This window comes from Saccostrea echinata, unplaced genomic scaffold, assembly GCF_033153115.1.
Source record: "Saccostrea echinata isolate AGI-Se365-2 ecotype Australia unplaced genomic scaffold, CSIRO_AGI_Sech_v1 ptg000001l, whole genome shotgun sequence".
NCBI classification, from domain to species: Eukaryota; Metazoa; Mollusca; class Bivalvia; order Ostreida; family Ostreidae; genus Saccostrea; species Saccostrea echinata.
This window is the reverse complement of record NW_026889750.1, coordinates 12,951,592-12,964,887: the sequence shown is the minus strand read 5'-3', so window position 1 is coordinate 12,964,887 and position 13,296 is coordinate 12,951,592. Positions and strand designations below refer to the sequence as shown.

At 37.1% G+C, this 13,296-nt stretch overlaps 1 protein-coding gene across 1 annotated transcript in view; it reads right to left on the bottom strand.

The window, feature by feature from the left end:
• The window catches only part of LOC133185339 (vacuolar protein sorting-associated protein 16 homolog), a 765,182-nt gene that overhangs the window by 574,081 nt on the left and 177,805 nt on the right, over positions 1 to 13,296 (bottom strand). The window lies entirely within an intron of this gene.

Sequence of the window (13,296 nt, the reverse complement as noted above, 5' to 3'; positions counted from 1 at the left end):
AAAGATAATATTAAAAAAATTACCATTTATTTTAAAATAAAACATTTATTGTTGTTGTTTTTTTTTTTTTCAGTTGAAAAACTACAAGAACATTCCGTCCATTGAAAATGGAAGTTGTGGAAATACTGTTTTCCCATTGGACAGTGAGATGCCATTTGAAATTAACACAAAATTTAAAGAACTTAATCAACTTCACAACACAATACAAGAGGAGGCTATAAAGATCGAAAGATCAACTGTTGATCAGTCGTCAAATGAGGTTTGGTTTGCAGAAAGGAATAAGCATGTGACTACATCCCAATTCCATAAAATATGCAAGAGAAAAAAGATATAACAGATAGTTTTGTTTGTAATATATTTAATCAGAAAACTTTCAGTTCAGAAGCTACCTCCTATGGAAATTGTCATGAAAATGTTGCCAAACAAAAACTGATGAAGAAGCATCAAAATATTCACATTCACGACTGTGGGTTAGTTATAAATCCTTCGTTTTCATTTCTAGCTGCTTCACCTGATGGTAAAATTTGTTTGGATGGACAAACTGGAGTTTAAGAAATAAAATGTCCATTTTCTGCTAGAAACTGTCTTATTTCAGAAGCTGTTCAATTACCAAATTTTTGCCTACAAGCATCTGGTGATTCTTACCAATTGAAAAAAAATCATGATTATTATTTCCAAATCCAGGGCCAATTAATGGTGACAGGTACATCTTTCTGTATATTTGTTGTCTATACTAAGAAAGATTTATTTATTGAAAAAATACCTAAAGATTGTAGTTTCATGAAAGACATGTTTGACAAACTTGCTAACTTCTTTCTTGAGCATGCTTTTTAGTATATTAGATAGTGCATCAGCTTGATAGTTCATCTCATTAAAATACATTCTGATGTCTGTGTCCATTAATGATTTGAATCATTAAATTATCCTGATCAGAAATATTCCTTGTTTTCACTATAGACTCAAGCCTGAAAAAGAGACTGTACAGGTCTTGTATATTTCTGGACTTATACTTTCTTGGGAAAGGACTTACATTCTTCCTCTGTTTGACAGGCAATATCATGACCTAAGAAGAATTTCTGTGTGGAGGAGGTGCAAAACTATCACTGGTGAAAAAATTAAAATTGATCTTAAATCCATTTTTATTACCTAGAAGTATCATGCACTCTTGAATACATTCATTTACTTGAAATGTCATTTTTAATTTTTTTTTAATTTCTGGGAGTTACTAAAAATCAAAAATTGTTAAATCATATTTCTATGAATGTATTAATTTGGATTCTATGGACTATGCACATTCAAACCTGGTAGAAAAGTCAGTCAACTCATTGGAATGGTGAGACATGTATACAATTTTTCGTCTTGATCTCCTTAGTTCACCAGCTTGTGCATCACATGGATCTGGATAGTCATCAGATGGGCCATCTATTGAAATAAAATGCTGAAATTGAACAATTAAAATGATTTTAAAAATTATCTCTAAAAAAGTTCCAATGTGGCAGGAAACAACTTTCCATCACAGCATTTCTCTGATACATCCCTCTCTCTCTCTCTATAAAATTATTGTATTACTCCAATATGTATACATATTTAATAATGTTAATTATGATAATTCATTTATTGATTCACCAATATTCCAAACTTGTTATGATAAATAAAAATCACGTAAACTTAGCATAAGGATTGGTTATCTGACACACAATATGCACTTGAATGCAGTCCTAATTGATCAATCACTGCTCACAGTGCTGCACTGCAGAGTACATGTGCACATCTGCACATGTCATTGTACACATTTGACGTAATATGTAGCTAGTCAATGTATAATATAAATTTCTATGATATTTACCTTTGAACATATATATGTATGTTTCGTAATTTTGTCTACGTTAAGCTGATTGTGAGGTCATCGACACAGGGAAGTCCATCGCATGCATTTCTGAAATCAGATTTCGGCTTGGGAAATGGAATGAATTTTGCTCCCATCAGCTTATCTGGGTACCTGCTATCGGATTTACAGGTTCCGAACGAACAGTGCTTCACCATAGTAAAGTAGTTAATAAAGGACTTTTAAAAAACAACGTATTAAAAACACCTTTTTGTGTAACATCTCCGTAAACACCATTATATATAACGCCATTTTGTCCGACTGATGTCCGACCTCAGCGCAGATGCAAATGACGCAATAATGCAGCAATCTGATTGGTCAAAATTAACACACATAAGAAATGGATCGGTGTATTTTGAAAGAGGCACCATTGCTCATCATAACTATACACTTAGCATGCTTAGTTTGATTACTTAATTTCCAGAGTCAGAGCAGCAGAACAAAGAAAAAATGCATTTTTACTATATAATCAGTAGTGTCCCACCCCACAGGAACCCCTGACCCTGGGGTCACACATTTCACAATTTGGGAAAAGGCATCCTTGCTCATAATAAATGTTTGATTAATACCAAAAGAGCAGATTTCAAAGCATTAATTCATTTTCAGTATATATAATCATTAGAGCCCCCCCCCCCCCCCCCCACATTACCCCGGACCCATGGGCCTTGAAATTTACAATGCTGGAAGAAGCACCCTTGCTCATCATAACTATGTACTTAGATCATCAACATAATACCCAGGAGCAGAGAAGAAGATTTTCAAAGAATTAATGCACTTTCAATATATAATCAATATAGCCTCGCCCTAACACCAGAACCCCTGACCCAGGGGCCATGAAATTCAAAATTTTGGAAGAAACATGCTTGCTCAACATTATTATGAACATGATTCATCGGCTTAATACCCAGGAGAAGAGGAGAAGATTTTCAAGAATTAATGCATTTTCATTATATAATCAATAGAGCCCTGCCTTAACATCAGTACCCCTGACCCAGGGGCCATGAAATTCAAATTTTGGAAGAGGAACTCTTCCTCATCATAGCTATACACCTAGTTCATCAGCTTAATAACCCAAGAACAGAGGAGAAGATTTTCAAAGAATTAATGCATTTTCATTATATAATCATTAGAGCCCTGCCCTAACACCAGAACCCCTGACCCACGCCATAAAATTAACAATTTTCGAAGAAACGCACTTGCTCAACATAACTATGTACATGGTTCATCAGCTTAATACCCGAGAGCAGAGGAGAAGATTTTCAAAGAATTAATGCATTTTCATTATATAATCATTAGAGCCCCGCCCTAACACCAGAACCCCCGAACCAGGGGCCATGAAATCCACAATTTTGGAAAAGGCAGCTTTGCTCATCATAACTATGCATTTAGTTTGTTTGCTTTATACCCAGAAACAGAGGAGAAGATTTTTAAAGAAATAATGCATTTTCACCATATATTCAGAGCCCCACCCTAGCACCAGAACCCCTAACCCTGTGGCCATGAATTCCACAATTTTGGTAGAGGGATCAATGCTGATTACAATCATGCCTACAGTTTGGCTGCTTGATGTCCAGGAGTATAGAAGAAGATTTTTAAACATTGCCTTTATTTTGATGGTTTTAATCCCACCAGTCAGGCCCAAGGGGGCAGGGGCCATAAATTTCACAATTTTAACTCCCCTTCACCCCATAGATGCTATATGCCAAAATTGGTTGAAATTGGTTCAGTGGTTTCAGAGAAGAAGCTGAAAATGCTTAAATGTTAACGCATGACGGACAACGCACAATGACGGATGAAAACAGATAGCAATAGGTCACCTGAGTAAACTCAGGTGACCTAAAAAAAAAAAGAAAGAATATAAAATAATAATAAAAAAGATATCTCTGTCTTATTTTTAGAATTTAATAAAATCATAACTCATTGTGTATTTTACCTAAATAAAGTATGAACATTACTTAAATCCACATTTTAGAGAATGTAAACATCATTCAGAATTGACCTTAATTTAACTTCAAAACAAACTTCATTTGCAGACAGAGGTGTTAATTAATCTCAATGTGACAGATAAGGATAATGCTCTGGATTTTCTTCAAGAGGAAAGTTACCGTCAAGGTAGCTCAGTTGGTAGAGCGCTCGCCCCGTGATCGGAAGGTCATGTGTTGAATCATGGCCGCAACTGACCTAAGTCAATAAAAAATAGGTAGCAACTGTTCCTTCGCCAAGCGCTCGGCACTTTGAAGTGAAAGTTGTGGGTCCTTCAGATGAGACCTTAAATACCGATGCCCGAAATGTCATGGTAGGTGTTGGCACGACAAAGAACCCTCACTGCTCAATGGGCCTGAGTGCTGAGTAAAGGTCTTAATTTGAAGCCCTTAACCAGTATATGGTGACGTCTCTATATGAGTGAAAAATTCTCGAAGGGGACGTAAAACAACATACAATCAATGAATCAAGAGGAAAGTTAATTTATCCCACAGGACTCAATGCAGCTTTCATAGCTTACAATAGCAACATTCTAAGCAGTTATCTCTCTTTGCCCATTCATTCTTATGTCAAGTTAAGGAATCTACCCCACCACCCCAGCTCCAAATCAGATGACAGAGAGAAGCAAGCTTTGCATCAAAATATGTCTTACTGCCTATTCAACCAACATACTATATTTGAAATTAATTGGTTAATCATAACAAGAGGCCCAAGGGCCTTAATGGTCACCTGAGTATAAAACAACAATCCATAGAGGATCCATGAAATATAAATTGAAAGCTGCCAAAAAAAAAAACCCAGGTTATACAATATAAATTAATTTTTTTATCCAATCAAATGACATGTTACAACCAAAATTAAGGCAGATTAATTTGCCCTTATACCAAATTAATCTCACTTAATTGACGGAAGCACATTACAATATCGTTAAAACTAATAGTGGAACGAATTGGTTATAATCCAAAAGGAAAAAGACTCATATTGGTACGAGTTGATTAATTAGGTTGCACTTCCTTTTCCCACCATCCAGCAACAGGGTGAGGCAGGAGATCCACATCAAAATTATTATCGCAATCATCCGAAGGAAGTCAAACCAATTTTACACGCTACCTGGTCTCAACTATGCCGCCAGTTAGACAGACGATCACCTCATGCTCCAGAAAGGAGCGCGATCTAATTTTGTTTCGCCGGGCAGAGGGTGAGGAAGGAGATCCAAGCGGACCACACACGAGGCGGGACATCCCACCAACACAAGACCACGACTTAGGGGAAACCGGACCAGTACTGCAACATCAACGTCCCCAGCCACAGTAACAGTGGCGGAATCAACCCATGAGGCTTATGAATACGAACCCACAGGATGTCTGGAGGGCCAAGACGAGGAGACGTCGAGCAACATCTCGGGTGAGTGTGACATTTTGCTCCCCACAGTAGATGCCTTAACACACCATACAAACAATAGCGAATTCGGTGGCCCCCCATTTAACATTTCGGATTACCAACCTGCTCAAACCCCCAGTTCTATAGATCCCATTAGCGCCCATGTTCCACTAAAAATTAAACAAAAAATTTGGGAGGGAAAATTTGTCGATCTATCCATACTATTAAAATCGGCGCGGGAAATCTCAGATCACTTAGATACACAAGGCCAAATACAAATACGCAACAGCACAATGTGCCTTGTGAAGCATAAACCCCGCACCTTTTTGTCAATCGACAAATGGACTTCAGCCTTCATCATCTTCACAAGTATTATGTTAGAAAAATATATAGATCTAGAGCCCAAGAATTTTTTAAATATATGAGGGATGTAAGAATGGCAGCCAACAGATCTGGGAATGGTTGGTTCACATATGATGAACAATTTCGGCTTCGCAAAGTGTCAGACCCACACTCATCTTGGGGAATCATAAACTCTGAACTGTGGTTGATCCATGTCACCAACAATTACACCATGCAGGCCCAAGAAAAGCCCATATCTCCCACATAAAATTTTTTCCCCCAACATTAACAGCCCAATATACCAGCAGCTAAGAAAAAGGTAAATTCAGCACCCAATCGTTACTGTTATGATTTTAATTCAGGCAAGTCATGCAAATTCTACCCAAATTGCAGGTTTGTCCACTTGTGCAATTCATGTGGCGGATCACATCCCTCGATCAAATGCAGGAATAGAAATACCCAATTCTAACGAGGATATCAACAGTTTAGGAAAAACTCCAATTGATCTCTACAATTAGTCTGCTTATATACAAGGTTACAGTGCTAAATCTTTTCTCATAAATGGTTTCCTACATGGTTTTCAACTCCAGTACAATGGCCCAAGAATTTACAGGGAATCAAAAAATTTAAAAAGTGCTATAGTAAACCCCAGTATAGTGGAACACAAAATACATAAAGAACTCCTGCTCCAGAAGGTAGGGGGACCATTTGAATACCCACCATTCTCATCCCTTCAAATCTCACCATTAGGACTTGTCCCCAAAAAAGATGGAGATTTTAGACTCATCCATCACCTGTCCTTCCCAGAACATCAATCAATCAATTCCTTTATAGATCCAGCTGCATGTTCAGTACACTACGCATCAGTGGACGACGCAGCAGCCATCATCGCAACACTGGGGGCAGGTACTTTATTAGCTAAATCCGATATAAAATCTGCATTCCGGCTCATTCCTGTGGCCAAAAAATGATTTTGATCTATTGGGGTTTAAATTCCAGGGTAAATACTTTTTTGACAAAATGATGCCATTCGGTGCATCCATCAGCTGTGCAATCTGGGAGAAGTTCGCAACTGCATTACATTGGATCATTCAATCTAGCTCACGTAACCCCCATATTCTACACTATTTAGATGATTTTCTCTTCGCGGGACCACCAAATTCTAATTGGTGCCAATCTACCCTCGACCTTTTCAAAAATATCTGTAGCCATATCGGAATACCAATAGCTCTTGACAAAACCACCGAGCCCAGCACAACAATAATTTTTCTAGGAATTGAATTTGACACTATCCACATGGTAATGCGACTTCCGCAAGACAAGTTAGTTTCTCTCCGACAAAGCATTCAAACAGTCATGATAAGTAAAAAGGTCTCCTTAAAGGCCTTACAATCACTGATTGGTCTCCTCAATTTTGCCTGCAAAACAGTAGCACCTGGCAGAGCCTTTTGCAGGCGACTAGTTGATGCCACTATTGGCATCAAAAAACCATATCACATGATAAGAGTTAATCAAGGTATGAAAGCAGACCTTGCAGTATGGCACCAATTTTTGAAACACTTTAATGGGGTCACAGTCATATGTTCTGGTATTTGGTCATCAGATAACAGTCTACAACTATTCACAGATAGTGCAGGGGGGTTTAATGGGGGGTTTGGAATCTTTTTTGCTGGCCGCTGGGCTCACTCAAAATGGCCTACCCACTGGGTGTTTTCTGATGTTATTCGTGACATGACATTCTTAGAACTATTTCCAGTATATGTTTCACTCCTGCTATGGCACCCATGGTTATCAAACAAACGCATACTTTTCCACATTGACAACATGGCAGTTGTACAAGTCATTAACACATTGACATCTAAGTCAACAAAGGTAATGAACATTGTCAGAAAACTTGTTCTCCTCACTTTGCAACATAACATCACAATTAAAGCCCAACACATCCCAACAAAACTGAACAAAATAGCTGACAGTATTTCTCGTTCACGGTGGGGAAAGTTTCGCAACCTAGCTCCAGAGGTAGAGATGTGGCCCACACAGCTCCCCAAGCAGATATGGGAAATTTAATTGCTGAGTCCAAACGCCTTATTCATAGCTCCTTATCACAAAACACCTACAAAGCTTACCGGGCTGCACTGAATAAATTCTGATCATTTTTAAACATTTATGGCTTACAGCAAACCTGGCCACTGCACAGCAACATATTACTATATTTTATAGCCTACCTATCCTCCAAAAAATGTCACCCAATTCAGTGTCCCTTTACATTAGTGCATTGTCATACTTCCACAAAATAAACCATCTTCCTGACCCTACCAAGTCCTTCCAAATCAACAAAGCACTTCAAGGCTTAAAGCGCAACAACAGAGTTGTTCCAGACAACCGCCTCCCAATAACCCTACCAATTTTGGAAAAGCTTCTTATATCGCTACAGTCAGTGTGTTGCTCTACTTACGAGGTCAAACTGTTCACATGTGCTTTTTCATTAGCATACTTTGCATTACTTCGTGTAGGGGAATTCACCTTAGTCAACTCAAACACACAGAATTCATCCCATTGCATACAACTCAAACACATTCAAGCACATCCACACAAGCCCTATTTAAGGTTAACCATACCACACTCCAAAACTGACCAGGTTGGTAAGAATACCACCTTTATTATCCATAGCCAGCCACTTGCTACCCTGTGCCCAGTTAAAGCTACCTTGGATTTTATCGAGTGTAGGCCCCATACCCCTGTTAACCACAGTTTTCTAATCAATCTTAATACAAAACCATTGACGAGATACCAATTCAATGCAGTCCTTCAAAAGGCTATTGAAAACATATTACCAACACCAGGCCATTTTGGCACACACAGCTTTCGAATTGGGAGGGCAACAGACCTTGCATTACAGGGCACGTCCGATTCTGAAATTCAGAAGTTTGGTAGATGGAAATCAGTAGCTTTTCTTGAATACATAAGGATCATGTAGCTTGGTTCACAACAACATTCCCATACCTACTAGGACTACAAACATATTTGGACATGTGTATAGTCAATTTAAAATCCAAAACTAACCAACCCAAAGAATTGCAGGTCTAAAAATATGGATCATAGGATCATCCATTCCTTTTTGGGCAGGGGAAGCAGCCAAACACTACCCAGGAGGACAAAGCCTGAACCTCCCTGCCACACTGCTATGGAGATCACGCAGGGGGATGCAATGGCAGGAATTAGACCCACAAATCCTACAGCTCATCGAACATGAAGTACCCCCAAATTACTTAGTAATTCATCTAGGATCCAACGATTTGATAACTCCAAACTTAACTAGCAAAAAATTCATAAAAGAGATTCAGTGCAGCTTCCTGCGATATAATGCTCTCCTCCCAAATACTAAACTGGTGTGGTCACACATTTTACCACGCCGTTATTGGCATGGAGCTCCACTGAACAGTGGAAAAAAGATAGACAAGAAACGTAAAAGAATTAACAAAAATATCTAAAAATTTGTCACAGAAATGGGTGGGGGTGTAATTTCACATGCAAACATATCCGTTGCCAATCCGGACTTGTTTAGATTTGATGGTACCCACCTCTCCGAGCTTGGCAAGAGAACTTTCTCAAATAACGTAAAAAGTGGATTGTGGTCCCTCATTCAAGGGAAGGGAAAAGTATCCCCTAATGTAAAGTAATGGAGGAACATCATATCGATGTCTGTGGCGGGTCCGGAGGGATGAGTGGGAGGGTTGTGAACACATCTGGCTCGTTGTTTCCCTGCCCAGCCATCAGACAAGTTGGTGGGCACATTGTTGGGTAGACAGGTTGTCTACAAAGTATCCAACCTATGGCAATGTGTAATTAAAGTCAAGTAAAAAGACAAGTAAAAAGTTTTCGATTGGGGTCATAGCCAAGTCTGCAGGCCTGGGGCCCCCTCCACCTCTTGTAACAGGAGGGGAGGCTTAGTACTGGAGTACTTGGGTGTAAAAGTACTGCTGACCAGAAGCAATCACCGGAAGCAGGGTATACAGATGTGCTCGCAAATCTCCTGGTCCCTAATGTCTAGTACCTAAATTTGGGATCTCGGTCATCTGTGACCAACACAGGGCCACTGGTTTCAGGGATTTATCAGTACCTTCTCAGGGGCCGAAATTCGGCCCCATTCCCAATTGAAAATGAGTTCACTTTTTCCCAATTTGGCAGTATTTTTTCCCAATTGGTGAACAATGCTTTTATATTTAATTATCTTGGAAAAACACAAAGTAAATAACTGTCAGATTTTCTGTAATTTTCATCTGTTTAACTCATTTAGGAAAGCTACAGTCATAATGCATGTTTAAAAACACTGTAAAAACATCGCCAACTTTTAATCCGAATTTCCTCCGTTTTTCTGAAAATAGTGATATTGTGTAATTATATAGATTTATTAAGTTATTTCCACCTACTCAATTGATCTACGAGTGAATGATAAGGACTGAAAGTATCATTTCAGATAGAAAAATATATTTTCAATGCATTAATACATATTAAAAGAGGACTTTGAGAAAATGTGTACTTAGTATAATTTTTTGCAGGAGGTTTATAATCTCCAGAAACAGATTCTATAATGACCTAAATTGGAATCTAATACACACATGTACTACCCTAAGTTGTATAAATACTTTAAACTCATTGATGTCAATTTTACTTTTATTAGTCTATTATTCATAATTGATCTTATATGATGAAGTTGGATCATATCTAATTGTTTGTTTTATCGCCCAAATTAGAGTTCATGCTGAAATGTTAAATTAATTACACCTGAATACATGATTTAAGCCACATTTTTAATTTTTCCCAATTTCATCACACAGCCGGTAAATTTTTCCCAATTCCCCAAAAATGCAGCGTTTCCCAAAATAGGCTGATAAATCCCTGGGTTTTGCCCGGTACTTATTAGTCGGTATGCCAGCTATCCCTCCTGGACCCTATTTTTTGATTGTACATTTATGCAATGCGGCCATTTAATGCCAATTCCCTGATGTCCATCACAGTTATGAGTAATGCAAGATTGTATATGTTTTTGTTCAAGTCTTTAATAAATGTAATGAAAATTATACAGCTGTTGTCTATTGTAAAGCTGGCACCAAGGAAAGGTCATGATGACCCTATGTGTAAAAAAAAAATTGTAACAATGCATGTCAGATCCTACGGGGCAGTGATTACCTGACTGTTCAATTAAATTGTATAAAAATGGCTTAATTATCATGGTTTTGTTGTTTTTGAGAAGATTTTTAAATGATCTTTCCTATAAATTCCTAATTAAAAAACTTTGATCATCTGTTGTGCCCCCTCCCTACCCCAGGGGGTCAAGAAATTTGAATTAACATTACCCAAATATGCTTAAATATAAATAAGACAAATCATGGCTTTGCTATTCTTGAGAAGAAGATTGTTAAAGATTTTTCATAAGTATTCATGTGTAAATCTTTGATCATCCATTGTGGTCCCACTCTATCCCAAGAGTCATGATTTGAACAAACTTGAATCTATACTATCTGAGGATGCTTCCATGTAAATATAACCAATCACGGTTTTGCTGTTTTTGAGAAAAGAATTTTTTCAAGATTTTTCCTATGTATTTCAACGTAAAACTTTCATTGTCCATTGTGGCCCTACCCTACCCCCGGGGATCATGATTTTAAAAAAATTAACTTGAATCTACACTACCTGAAGATGTTTCCACAGAGGTTTCATCTTTCTTGGCCTAGTAGTTCTGGATAAGAAGATTTTTCCAATGTACAGTACAGCTCACGAGTATCTTCCGGAAAACACCGGCCACGGTGGACCCTTGGTCCACGCTTTTGCGTGGACTTTGAAAAATGTCGGTGTCTTTGATGTTTCGTTTTCAGCGCTAAGCTGGCACATGGTGTGACACGGTGTGTACACGGTGGGACATGGTGCGTTTGCTCCGTGGAACTCTTTGAAATTACTTTAAAATAATTCATTGAAGATTTTAGAATAAAAATCATTGAAATGCATATCATCCGCAGCGTACATTTTCCTACTTTCGATATAATTGTACTGATGTGTCAATGAATTTAACAAAGACGGAATTTTTCAAAGCAGTCAGCAATCTTGTGTTATTTGGAAGATATCTTCTTAAAGATTATTTTCTTTGTAAAACAAAAGCTAAATCTAAATTAAAAAAAAATAAGAAAGGAATATTCTGCATTTGTACTATGCTCAGGAAATCTATGTGGAATTGTCAATTGATTATCTTATCCGATGTACTTTTTTTAAAATTATAAATTACTGTAGAAACTGGTGTATATGTAAATAATTACTACATCAAAATATGACACAGAAAATATATTGTTTATTTAATTTGAATCGGATGAAAAAAATAGCTATGAAAAGATTGACTTAAATTTCCGTCCTGTAATGGAACCCATATTGAGATGAGACCCGATGTAGTCTCTGTGTAATGAGTAAATCTCTGCCCAGTCCATCAGAAAATATGAAATGTTGATATTCAGGTATTGAAGATGCCCCACTTTTTCATCTGTGTCTGTTTGTAATTGTTCAGAATTATGTTTAAATTATAAACCTTAATATTTAATTTGCATTTTGTGTACAGATCGAAGCATGGGCACAACATTTTCACAAAACTTGTCGCCAAGAATAATCACAATATGTAAACGATAAGATGTAAAACGTTATAATTATGCTTAACAATATTGTCGACGTCGAAAATGGAAAAAATTTCTAATGATACTATTCAATGAAAATGAAATTTCTGCAATATGTTCTATGTTAAACAATGATGTAAAAAGCCAAACAGTTTTCTTCCGTAACGTGTATGAAAATAAAGTCTATAATTGTTAATAGGTTCACTGCCTAACTAGGCATATGAATAGGAGATATGAAAAACTAGATTGAAGATTTTATATTTTACTAGTACCTAGCGGAGATTTTTCAAACCATTAAATAAAAGCAAGCATACTGTATATGTGCTCTCCCTACATGTAATAACAGCCCCCCTTTCCATAATGAGTTTTATGGATAATTTCTACACGGACATGTTAAAAAAAGAACAATATTTACATACGCCTATTTATTGTATTACCTGTCCTTTTTAAGGATTTATTCTAATCCTTTTCAAAAACAGCATTTTAATGATAAATAAAATCAATGAAAGAGAGACAATTTTACGACAGGGAGAGTTATGATTTCTTTTTTCTTCATTTCACCAGTAAGTTATGTTACAGTATAACGACTTTATATAATCTAGATACAGTAGAATAATATTCGAATAATATTCGTTTGTAACTGTAACTTGTTTTTTAAAAATATGTTGCTGTACTAAAAATTCTATAAACAATAAAAATAAATACTAGTAGTTGTTTATTTTTCAAGTTCCAATTAACTTCCCGACACGTGTTAGTTTCGAAGCCAGTTGAGGTGTATAGTATACACTCGTCTAGAGTTTCAACATGTGAATAATGTCCCAAGGGCCACAGCAACTGAATGTCCCAATATATTTTTCTTCTGAACAGGTGTGAAATATATTAGCCAAGCAGCGACTTTATACATACACGAGAAGTTTCTGCAATTCATCGATATCCGGTATTTGATTGACAGGTAGAGCACGTGGATTCCGTGTGTGATGCGTTGAACTTGTACCTAAATTGCACCGATTCTATTTCTTTTCGATTAATAAAAACTGGAGGTGAACTATG